Raw genomic sequence first — 10,481 nt, 5'->3', positions numbered from 1 at the left:
TATAACTCTGAGATTTCCTACTCTATCATTTTATTTGTGCTTTCCTATTGTTGCTTTTTGTTTTTCAAATATTGTTACAACTTCATGACCATCTTTTGGAGAATCTTTTATAATTGATAGAAGGTGTGTAGGTTTTAATTCATTTACATTGCTCAAGTGTAATGAACAGCTTTGAGTAATGTACTTTATTTTTTATGAAGAACAGGAGACTTATCAACATGTTGATTCACTTCAGAATACAAGATCCAAGAAAGTAAAATTAAAATATCAAGCTAATTTCTGTGAATAATTTAGTTATTTGTACCCACTCTGCTTAGAAATGTGTCTTATCAAAAACATAATCCTGAGGTAAGTAGAAAGTTTTTTATCAGCACTGAATTGAGGGTTTGAGAAAGGGAATGAGAGATACTAGGCAGTGTGCCCACACTGAGAATAGCAGAGCCTGATTTAATACTGGATACTAGAATATTCTCAAGTCACTGAGGGAAGTAAGTATCATGAGTATCAACTTGTTGGGATTTAAATTCAATAAGGAAATTTATTCTAGGCATATTCAAGAAAGTTTCTAGGTTGAGTTAGTGGAGGTGGCAAAGCATATCCTAAGACCTCATTTCTATGGGCTGATATTCTGGAATGAATAAACAGGAAACAAAAAGCTGAGGCCCAAGCATTCATTGACTTCTACTTCCTGCCACTGATCGCTCCAAGCTGCCATTGTCTTCCACGCTGTGATTTATTCCTTCAGTCTGTGAGGAAAAAGAAAAGGAAAAAAAAAAACTCTTCTTTACTTAAGTTGTTTTTGTCACATACCTTGTTACAGCCATGATAGAAGTAGTTAATTAACCGTCTAACTGTAGAAAATAGACAATTAGGGATGGCAGAGACAGTAAAGCTACCATTTGTTGAACTTACCACAAGAAAACTAAATGCTAATTCAAAAGGGAGATTGAGGGGGGGGGAGAAGAAAAATTACACTTTTGACCCTAGAATACTCTTCTATGCTCCAAATCCTTTACCTTTACTATCTAGCTCATCAAAAGTTGGCAATGAATCCAATTGTACTTATGGTTTCAGTGCCTTTTAGTTTTACTTGAGAAATAACTATTCATTTAAAAATTCAACACATCTTTCTTTCAACCTGAAAGTAAAGTGCAGAATTCATTTTCACCTTCTGTGAAAAGAAACAAATTGACTACTTAAGACTAGCTGCCTTTTCACAGTTGAGAACAGCTAAGATTTTGTAATGAAGACCCAAAAAACCAGTTAATTTGAAATGAAAAGAAAATCATGTTGAGTATTTATTTTCTAGTCATTTGAACTTATGATATGCGGAGCGGTACAGTCAATAAAAAACAGCTCAAAATAGCCATCCATTAAATACCTTCATTTGACTAAATCACAGCCATAATTATTCTTAAGGGTATTTTGCTTTTTTATGTTTTACTGTACACACACTAAAATTGTTATCATACATTCCAAAATAGAACAGATTTCACAAGCTACACAAAAATTAAATCTACTTAGCTCATAGTCATACGATAGAAATCGAGAAGATCAAAAAGTAAAGAAGGCTTGGAATAGAGTATTCTGTAAACTTTGAAAAACATAAGCCCTTTCAACAGACCCAGGATACTGGGTTTTTGTTTTGCTTTGCTTTATTTTTTTGGTGGTAGTGGTAATGTGTGTGTGTGTGTGTGTGTGTGTGTGTGTGTGTGTGTGTGTGTGAGAGAGAGAGAGAGAGAGAGAGAGAGAGAGAGAGAGAGAGAGAGAGAATGTGTGAGTATGTGTGTGTATGTGTGAGTGTGCGTGTTTCTGTAAAGCATTATGTGATACCCACCTGGCTAAAGAGATAGCGAAGTCACAATGTGTGCAATATGAAAAATTCACCCCAATATTAAATAAACAAGAAAAATAGAATTCAGTTTTATTCAATAATGAAAATTTCTTGCAGGTTCATTATTAGTATTATCAGTACTATTATTATTTTACCTCATGGAACAGCACCTGAATAACATAAGCCAAAGTTCCTCCTAAAGAAATAAAGATCAAAGCTGTTATTTAATAACATTCTCTATTGTTACTCCTTAAAGAGACAGTATTTTCCCTTGCTCATATACTGACAGCACAATACAACTAATTACCACACATTATTTAAAAAGTTTCATTTGATACAGTATGGAAATGTGAGAGTACCACACCATAAATATATTCTTTAGTAGAAAACAGCAACTACTAGTATTCATGCTTACTCATTCCTTGACAATAATTAGAGTCCAGTGCTTCAGCAAAGATCAGTTCTATGGACAAGGCTGTCAATCCCTGGACTTATCAGAAAAAAACTAGGCTGCAGCTTTTGTCCACTCCAAATGTCAAGCTATTCAAGCCTAAAAGTGAAGGAATCTCACATGCCCTGATCACTCACAGTTATTCTACCACTACTTCATTAAAGAGATGGTTAAAGTCTTCAGGAATTGTTATAAAAACCTTTCTTCCCTGAGAAACCCATTATTGGAATTCCTCCTTTCCCCTGCCCCTTAGCTTTTTGTATTTAGGAATAGGGAGCCAATTCAATGTTTCAAATGTTTCCCACTTAATTGCCCAAGTACAACTGCAAGCACCTAATATTGTTTCCATAGTGTGATAGTCCTAGGAGAAAAGGAAAAAGGGAAAAGAAAAAAACAAACAGAGAAAGAAAGCAAAATCCTACAAGTTACCTCCAGGAGGGAAAAACTGTTAGTTTCATTTCACAGGTATGTCCCTTTCAAATTCTAATCATTGATAGTGCTAGAGAGGGGGATGGGTTTTAGAAAACTATTTTTCTAAGCTTTCACTAACAGCACCCTCTAGCGTCTCCAGTTAAGCTATGCGTATGATTTTCAGCTAAGTATGTGAAAGGGAATAAAAGAAAAATCTCCAGTTAAAATCATTAACTGCTTGGGTGCGGTAAAAGCAAGCTTTCTTTTATCTCTCCATACTTAAATTTTATATTTAGTTGTATTCTTGTCTACTTGTACTGCTTTCAGATTTCGACTTGTGTATGTACAAATGATGTAGTAAGAATATCTGTATTTAAAATATCACTTCTAAACTTTTAAGAGCATTTGTACATAACTTATTTTCTTAAATATTACAGCGTCATCCCAGTAGTCCTGTGTATCTTAGGGAATGACAACTCTGTAATTTAGTGTCAAGCAGTTCCGAACATACTAGGTACATTATCTTTCTAAAAATTACATACATGTATTGAGGTGGGTAATGCTATCTTCACATTTTCATGAATGAACAGAATCTGTTTAGAAGACAACTCCTGTTCCTAAATATGTTTTAAAAGTGCAAAAATATAGCTTTAAGATTTTTCTGGAGTTACAGTAAAATTACAAAAAGCAATTAATTTGAATGATAACTTTATTTAAGCAATTACTCAGAATATGGACATTATAAAGTTACATTAGTATGCAATGAGATTGGTATCATGTTTTTCATATATGTATGTTCACTTCCAAAGAAATCTTCAAAATTTAGCATGATTTTATTCTCCCAGTATAACTCAAATTGAGAATCACATTTGATGGGCTCAGCAGTCACACATGGAAAGTGATTATCTCACTGAACAATACTTGCCTTGGAGGTTTATTTGTCCACATCAGCATAGTTAGAAAGTGGCAATACTGAGACTCCCTGTTTAGTCTAAAACTACAGTCCTTTTTTGACCCATTGAGCACCACTGTCTGCTAATACTTGCAATTGTTATTGCTTAAATATTAATCATATAAATATGAGTAATACATTTTATCCTGCCTTATCTACTTTCAAAATAGCCATTATCATCTATTGGCTATTTGTTCACAATGTACAGTACAAGTTGTTTAGTACAACACAAAATGGGTGAAATTTTGTATAAAGCAGCTGTCATGTAAGAGACAAAATGTGCCTGTTCTGATTAATCTGCATGGCCAGCGTGTTTTCTTTTGCACAATGATCTCACGGGAGGGCAAATCACAGCAGATTACTTGTTAAACAGCATTTTAATGTAAGATAAACTGAAGTAAAAGAAAATGATTATCCTCATTCGTCTTATATAAAAAATGATTTTGGCAGAATAAGTAACAAATACAGCAACAGGCAGTTCCAATAATGGTCTTTTACTAGGAGGATATGCCTGTCCAATCTTTCTTCACATTAATAGATTCTTTTTCACAGTATTCAATTCTCCTACATCTGAGAAATATCTTTACTCATTGAAGTTTTTAAAAATCTTATCATTTATGTAATCATATAATACTTTATGGTTAAAGTTAAGAGAGTATATTTCCATACTTACAGGATACATATTATCATAATTATACTTTTATATGCATAGTGGAATACATCGTTCAGGCTCCTAAATTAAACACTGAAAAAATGCAGTAAATACCACAGTTGCTCCATATCATTTTTTTGTAACAACACATTGGCATAGTGTCCTTTTGACTTTTGAAGGCTTTGTTAATTGTAATATTTCTTATGCAATTTACATTTTGTAAAGCTACAACCACACAATTTGAAACAATATGTGAATGGAGAACAAACAGTATTATAAACAGTGCAGGCTTTGGTTTTTCAACTCTAGATTTTATAGCTATAACACCTTAGGCATTTTTATATATTCTTATTTCCTTACTTGAGAAGCTAATAATATCTACCGTGAGAAGTAGTTTTTGAAGATTAATAAGGCTATTTAATAATGCAGACAGTCCATAAATTCATTTAGTCACGGAGGGTCCTTCTCGGCAGGAAATGCAAGGTTCTTATCAGTTCTTTCAGAGTTAGAATTCAGCCTGTTTTTGCCAGGTGTCCTGGCTTCTGCCTAATTCATTGCTCACTGGTGCCACCATCAGTCAGAATACAGGCAAGAAAAAATTGGGGAAATTTCTTTTATTACTTTCAGATGTGGATTTCTGTCAGTCTTTTCAACAAACTGATTTCTTTTTCTTCAGAGAATTTTCAGGGTTACTTATTTCAACTTGCAGAGTCTCCTTGGACTAAGACGAAAGCTTCTACCCCACAGAGATGGTTTCCTTTTAGACTATATACATAAAATGAAATATTGCACTCTATACTACAGAAAAATCCATACTATTAAGCATTAATTTGGCTGAATGCTTAATCCACTCTGAACAGAATGTCAGAGACTAAACTTAATGTATAAATCCTTAAACAAATTACCTGTGCTTTATGAACATTGGTTCAAGATTATAGTACAGCCTTAATACTATTAACAACATAATTCTGTCATGATGATAGCTTTAATAACAGCTAATGACTATTCTTTCCCTTTACATCAAATTGAGATGGAAATCTTAAGAAAGTAATGGATTGATATCTACTACAGGTGTTATGGAGAATAATTTGTGTTTTGAAAGTATCCCTGCACTATTCTAGATAAATCAGTGATTTTATTTTCATTGAGTTACTGCCATCACCTATGATAGTGTCACCGAAGAGTGCAACATCCAAGAGTCAGACCAGTAACTATTTGACAGCATCTGATTTCATCTCCTACACATTTCCTTGCTCCGACAAAGAGAGCAGAGCACGGTTAGATACTATGAATAATGAAGTCAGAGATACAACAGGAATAAAATGTAATGCTAAAGTGTCTCCCTGGACCCATATAAGAAAATACTTCCTTGTGTTTTATTTCACGCAGACTGCACTGAACTGCCGTGTTGAGGTTTCTCTCCGCAGTGGTTTCAGGTATAAGAAATAAATACAAAAAAAAAATGAGAAATTTGTAAAGCAAGATTTTAAGTTAAAGTTAAAAACTAAAATTGGATATTGGAAGGGGGTTAAGAAAATAGAGTAGGGTTTAGTGGAGAAAGGATTCATAAAAATTTTCCCTCAAAGAAACTTTCTGTAAAAATGCTGTTTGAGAAAATCAACCAACAGTAACTAGAAGACGATTTTCCTTTTCATACTCTGTTCCTTTGCAGATGCAACCTCTCACTTTATTTTCCCATCAGTAAGCAAGATTAAAATCAAATTTACATCAAATTGAGAGGGAAATCTTAAGAAAGTAATAACACAATACGTAGATTTTAGTGCCTGAAAGCAGTGTACTTTTTTGTTTCATTCGAAAAAAAAAAAAAAAAGCAAAACCAAAAACTAAACCAAAACCAAAACTCAGCTTTCCCTTTCAAGACTAAACTGAAGAACCAGAAATCTATGGTTTTTTACCCATTAAAATGCACATATTTTGTGCAGACTAATTTAGACAATTCACCAGTCTCATTTTCTGGCCTCTTGGTAAGTATAAGGACTTTTTCTTTGAAATTAGAGCCAGAGAGGTCTGGGTGTTGTTATTTGGTTTTGAGCCTATTCTATAGGTAGGGAATTAACTTCTGCTTCTTGATATTCATGACTTATCTGAACCATGCACCTGACACAGTGACCCTTGCTGCTTTAGTGCTCTCCAGAGATCTGACACCCTATGCCAGGCAGGCTTCACCAACTGAGCTGCCAAGCTTATTGGCAACCATTAGGCTTGCAGCTCCAGGTTGAGCTCTTTCTTGTCTGCTATCCTTTCCTGCTTTCAAACCGCATTGTTCACATAGTGAGATTCCCTCTCCCCCTCAAAGGGTCACAGACATGACCTATTTAATGATACCCTTAGTTTTTCTCTGGGATAGCCAAATGCTGTATTTCCTCTGCTACAGACACTCATTCTCAGTCCACCCTACCCCACATAGGAGAATGTGTGTGGACAGGCAGCCAAGGTTTCTGAGACTGCTCACAATTGGATATGATATATTCAGAAACAAGCACTTGGCTCAAATTGCAGGTTCTCCCAGCTCTTGCCCCTACTTCCCTTAGTGTGCCCTAAGTATCCTTTGTATGAGAAAATGGTATTGCTTGTTGTTGATTGTCTAGCTGGAGTCAGCGGAGCCTGAGGAATCTCGAGAAAAGCACACATACCAAGAAAAATCAAACTTCTGGAAGATGATGTAAACGAGTGAAACTTAAAGAGGAGAACTAAAGTGCAAAGACAGGGGGACCACCCGAGGGAGAAATGCTTGCCCCTTATTTTGCTCAGTGTGTTCCTCTAAGCATCCAGTCCCATAAAGGAGCTTGCAGGCAGAGCGCATTCTGCCTCTGTCTCTGGGCCACAACTTCCCAAGCTTACCTCAATCTCGCCCCCGCACCGCTCCTGAGGTTCTTCGTCCTCTGGGAGAGGCCGCCTCCTGATCTGGAGTGGGATGAGGGTTGCAGGGAGTGGGGACAAAAGGGGGGTACCCATCAGTTGGTGCTGCGCCATCCCCTCCCAGCAGGCGGCTAGGGCACTCGTTCACTCCTTTTCCCCCCCCGCCTTCCACTCGCTCACCCCCCTTCTGTCCCCCTTCCCCCTCCAGTCTAGTCCCTCCCCCTCGCCATTGAAAAGGGCTGGCTTGGCAGTGGCTCCTTGCAGTCGACGAACTGTCAGGGCGGGAGTAGCTGTGAGCCAGAGCAGCCAGCAGCGGCCCGCGCAGCAAAGCGGAAAGCCAGGCTACCAGAGTGCAAGGAGTCGTTGTGGCAGAAGCTACTCAGGCGACACAGGCAGCCCAGCTAGCCCGGGCCGCCCGAGGAGCCTCACAACCAGCCTCCACTACAAACAGCTGCTCCGCGGACTGCGAGCTGTGGCGGTAGATCCCGCTACAGCAATCGCAGTCTCTGTGGAGCAGGCGGAAGCCTTTTTTTCTCCTTTTTCGTCCCCCTCTTCATTCTACTCAAGAGGAGTCTAAACAGGAGGTAAGTATAGGGTTCGGTTCGGGAGTCAGACCCGCTGAGGCTGGGGACTCATGGCTTGTCCTGCGCTTAGGACGCCGTGACTGCCTGCGCCTGGGATCTGGACAGTTGACCACAGCATGCTTTTAGAGACCCTACTGGTGCCCTCCCTCCCGGGTTCTGTTCCCTAGAGGTAAGGAAAAGAGCAAATCCGGGAGATGAGCTCCCAAAGAAAATCTTTTGGTACTGTCTCCACTCGGTTTGGTTACTTTGCTAAAACTCTCACTTTTTTCAGAAAAGTGTCCGCGCATGAATTTCTCCGACATAGGATGTGCAAAAAGGTCTTTCACTGTAATTGATTCTGCCAGCTTCAGCGAAGCTGAATGAAACTCTCATCTGGGAAAGTGAGGGGATGCAGAGTTGACGCCCCATACCATTAGGGGAGACACCCGGAGCAAGCCCAGTTGAGGGGCATTGCCCCAGCAGTGAATCCTCTGTGGACCCTGGAAGCAGGCCCAGCTGTGCTCATCTCTGGGGTCTCCGATTTGAGTCCAGGTTTGTTATCGCAACCCCAGAGGGGAGCGACCCTTGCTGCAGGGCTTCGGAAACTGCGCGCAGCAAGGCGCCCAGCGTCCACTGGCTTGGTCCTTCTAGTACAATACCTTTCCTGCCTGCCCTGGGACCTAGTGGATGTGGAGATGGTAGTTGTGGGAAATCCTGTCCCCTTTTTATAGATCCAACTTCGTATAAACCAGCAGCTCAAATTCAGTGTTCTTTTCTCATTGACGGGGGGTGAGGGGAAGACTTATAAAGTCAAGTCCAACATAAAAGGGTTATTTTTTTCTCTGGAGAAATGACTCGGAATTCCTTAGCCAAAAGAACGCCCACCTATGTCATAAATACATGGCATTTTTCAAGAGAGATCCAAAAAGCAGTTCCCTCCACAAAGGAAGGATCTTCCTAGAACATGTACAAAACGGCCCCCTTTCCCAAAAATATCTCGTTAAGAGCTTCATTGGAAAAGGTGACTTTAAAAAGCGACCACATTGCTTTAGAGACTTTGGAAAAGCGCAGCGACAGTGTCTCAGATTAGAGACACTTCTCTGTGAGCGCAGAGTCACAAAGCGACTATTCCCTGGGGTGTTAATGTCCCAGAGTGCGCGGGAGGATCTTTTTCTATGTCTCCTCCAAGGAAAGACTTTTTAGGGATTGAGTGAAGATGGCCCCTTTGCTGTCTGTGATTTATTCCAGGCTCCACTAGGTTAGCCGCCTTTGCGGCTTGGGGTGCGGGGCACTGGTATGCGCGCGTGGAGTATGAGAGCGCGCGCCTCCAGGCGGGCACTCGCCTCTGCGAGCGGGGTGTCCTTCCAAAATGTCTCAGGGGGGCTGGGAGTCCAAACTTGCGCCATTGCGGCACCCACTAACAAAGTAAATCAGGGAGAGGAGAGGGTCTAGGACAAAAGAAAAAAATGATAACGAAAATTGATGGGTAACAGCAGCAAACAATGAAAACAAAACCGTAATGCTGTTCTTTCCCTTACTATGAGGAAACTTTCCAAAGGCAGATTTATACCAGCCTAGGGACTGTTTCTGTACAATGGACCCAGTGTGAAAAACGTGTTTGAGAATCTAGGCCATGGGCAACAGGGCTAAAATAAATAAATAAATAAATAAATAAATAAATAAATAAAATAAAAAATAGGAGAATGATGGGGACAGAGGACCCCTGTGTTTAGTCCTAGCTCTGCAACAGCAAACAACCTGAGAAGTAAGCAGATAATTCTGAACACTTAGCACAGCACAACGCCAAAAAGGTGAACACTCTAGGTGACTTAAAGCAACTGTCTTGTCATCCCTTAAAAAAAGTGGGAAGGGTAGAAGGAAATATAAACGAAAAGAAAAGAAAAGAGAAGAGAAGAGAAGAAAAGAAAAGAAAGAAAGGAAGGAAGGAAGAAAGAAAGAAAGTGAAATAAGTGTGACTCAAGACTGAATAAAGGAGTGGAGGGTGCGCTGGTTAGCACCTCTGCAACTTTAGAAGATCTGCACTTTTAATCATGTTTGAAACTAATTCTCAAATTATCACGGCCAAGCCTGTAGCCTCAGGGTTGTCTTTGCCTGTGTTTCTGTGCTGGGGGAGGAGGCTTTTGAAAGCCGGTGAAAGTAACTGATAGTGTGTATCCGTGTTTCACCTTTCTTGTCTTTGGTTCAGCCCAGGCAGAACTGACAGTGTGCGGGCGGTTTTGAGAAAGAACCAGGAGATGAAGGAGCCAAGGTCTAAATCTACCTTTCTCCTGCTGCTAAATTAAGAACTGCCGCGCCCAGCTCAAGTCCCGGCGCCACCGCCAGGGCGCTGAGTTTGCCAAGCGGCTCGCTAGAGTCTCACAGAGCGAGCACAGGGAATGCAGTTCGTGCTGGGGTCCTCCTCATCCGGGCCGCCCCTCCTTCTCTGGCAATGATGTCAGCTGCAGTGAGGGTCGGCGGGCCAGCAGGAGAGCGAGCCACTAGTGCGGGTCGGGAGCGGAAGCAGGCCAACCTGAAGGGCGCGCTCCCGGTGCGCAGCCGCCCTGCGTCCCTAGTCTTCCCTCCTGCGCAGCTGACCCCCAACCCCCCGCACCTCCCAGAGGCACCCTGATCCTCTAAGGCACATCAAGGTGCCTCCTGGCCACTGAGCTTTTGGAACTTGGCCTTCAGAGCCCTGTATGCATGTGTGTGTGTGTGTGTGTGTGTGTGTGTGTGTGTGT

The 10,481-nt window shown here is 40.4% G+C and overlaps 1 protein-coding gene across 3 annotated transcripts in view; it reads left to right on the top strand.

Moving 5' to 3' along the window:
• Positions 1 to 7,440: 7,440 nt before the first annotated feature.
• Positions 7,441 to 10,481, top strand: part of Pcdh11x (protocadherin 11 X-linked) — a 545,209-nt gene continuing 542,168 nt past the window's right edge. For all 3 annotated transcript variants that reach the window (XM_028778938.1, XM_028778795.1, XM_028778731.1), the window contains exon 1: positions 7,441 to 7,764. The gene's annotated coding sequence lies outside the window, so the exon portion shown is untranslated. The remainder of the gene's footprint in view (positions 7,765 to 10,481) is intronic.

This window comes from Grammomys surdaster, unplaced genomic scaffold (genome assembly GCF_004785775.1).
Source record: "Grammomys surdaster isolate TR1022 unplaced genomic scaffold, NIH_TR_1.0 61, whole genome shotgun sequence".
Taxonomy (NCBI): Eukaryota; Metazoa; Chordata; class Mammalia; order Rodentia; family Muridae; genus Grammomys; species Grammomys surdaster.
Note: the sequence above shows the minus strand (reverse complement) of the source record. Positions and strands in the feature narration are given on the sequence as shown.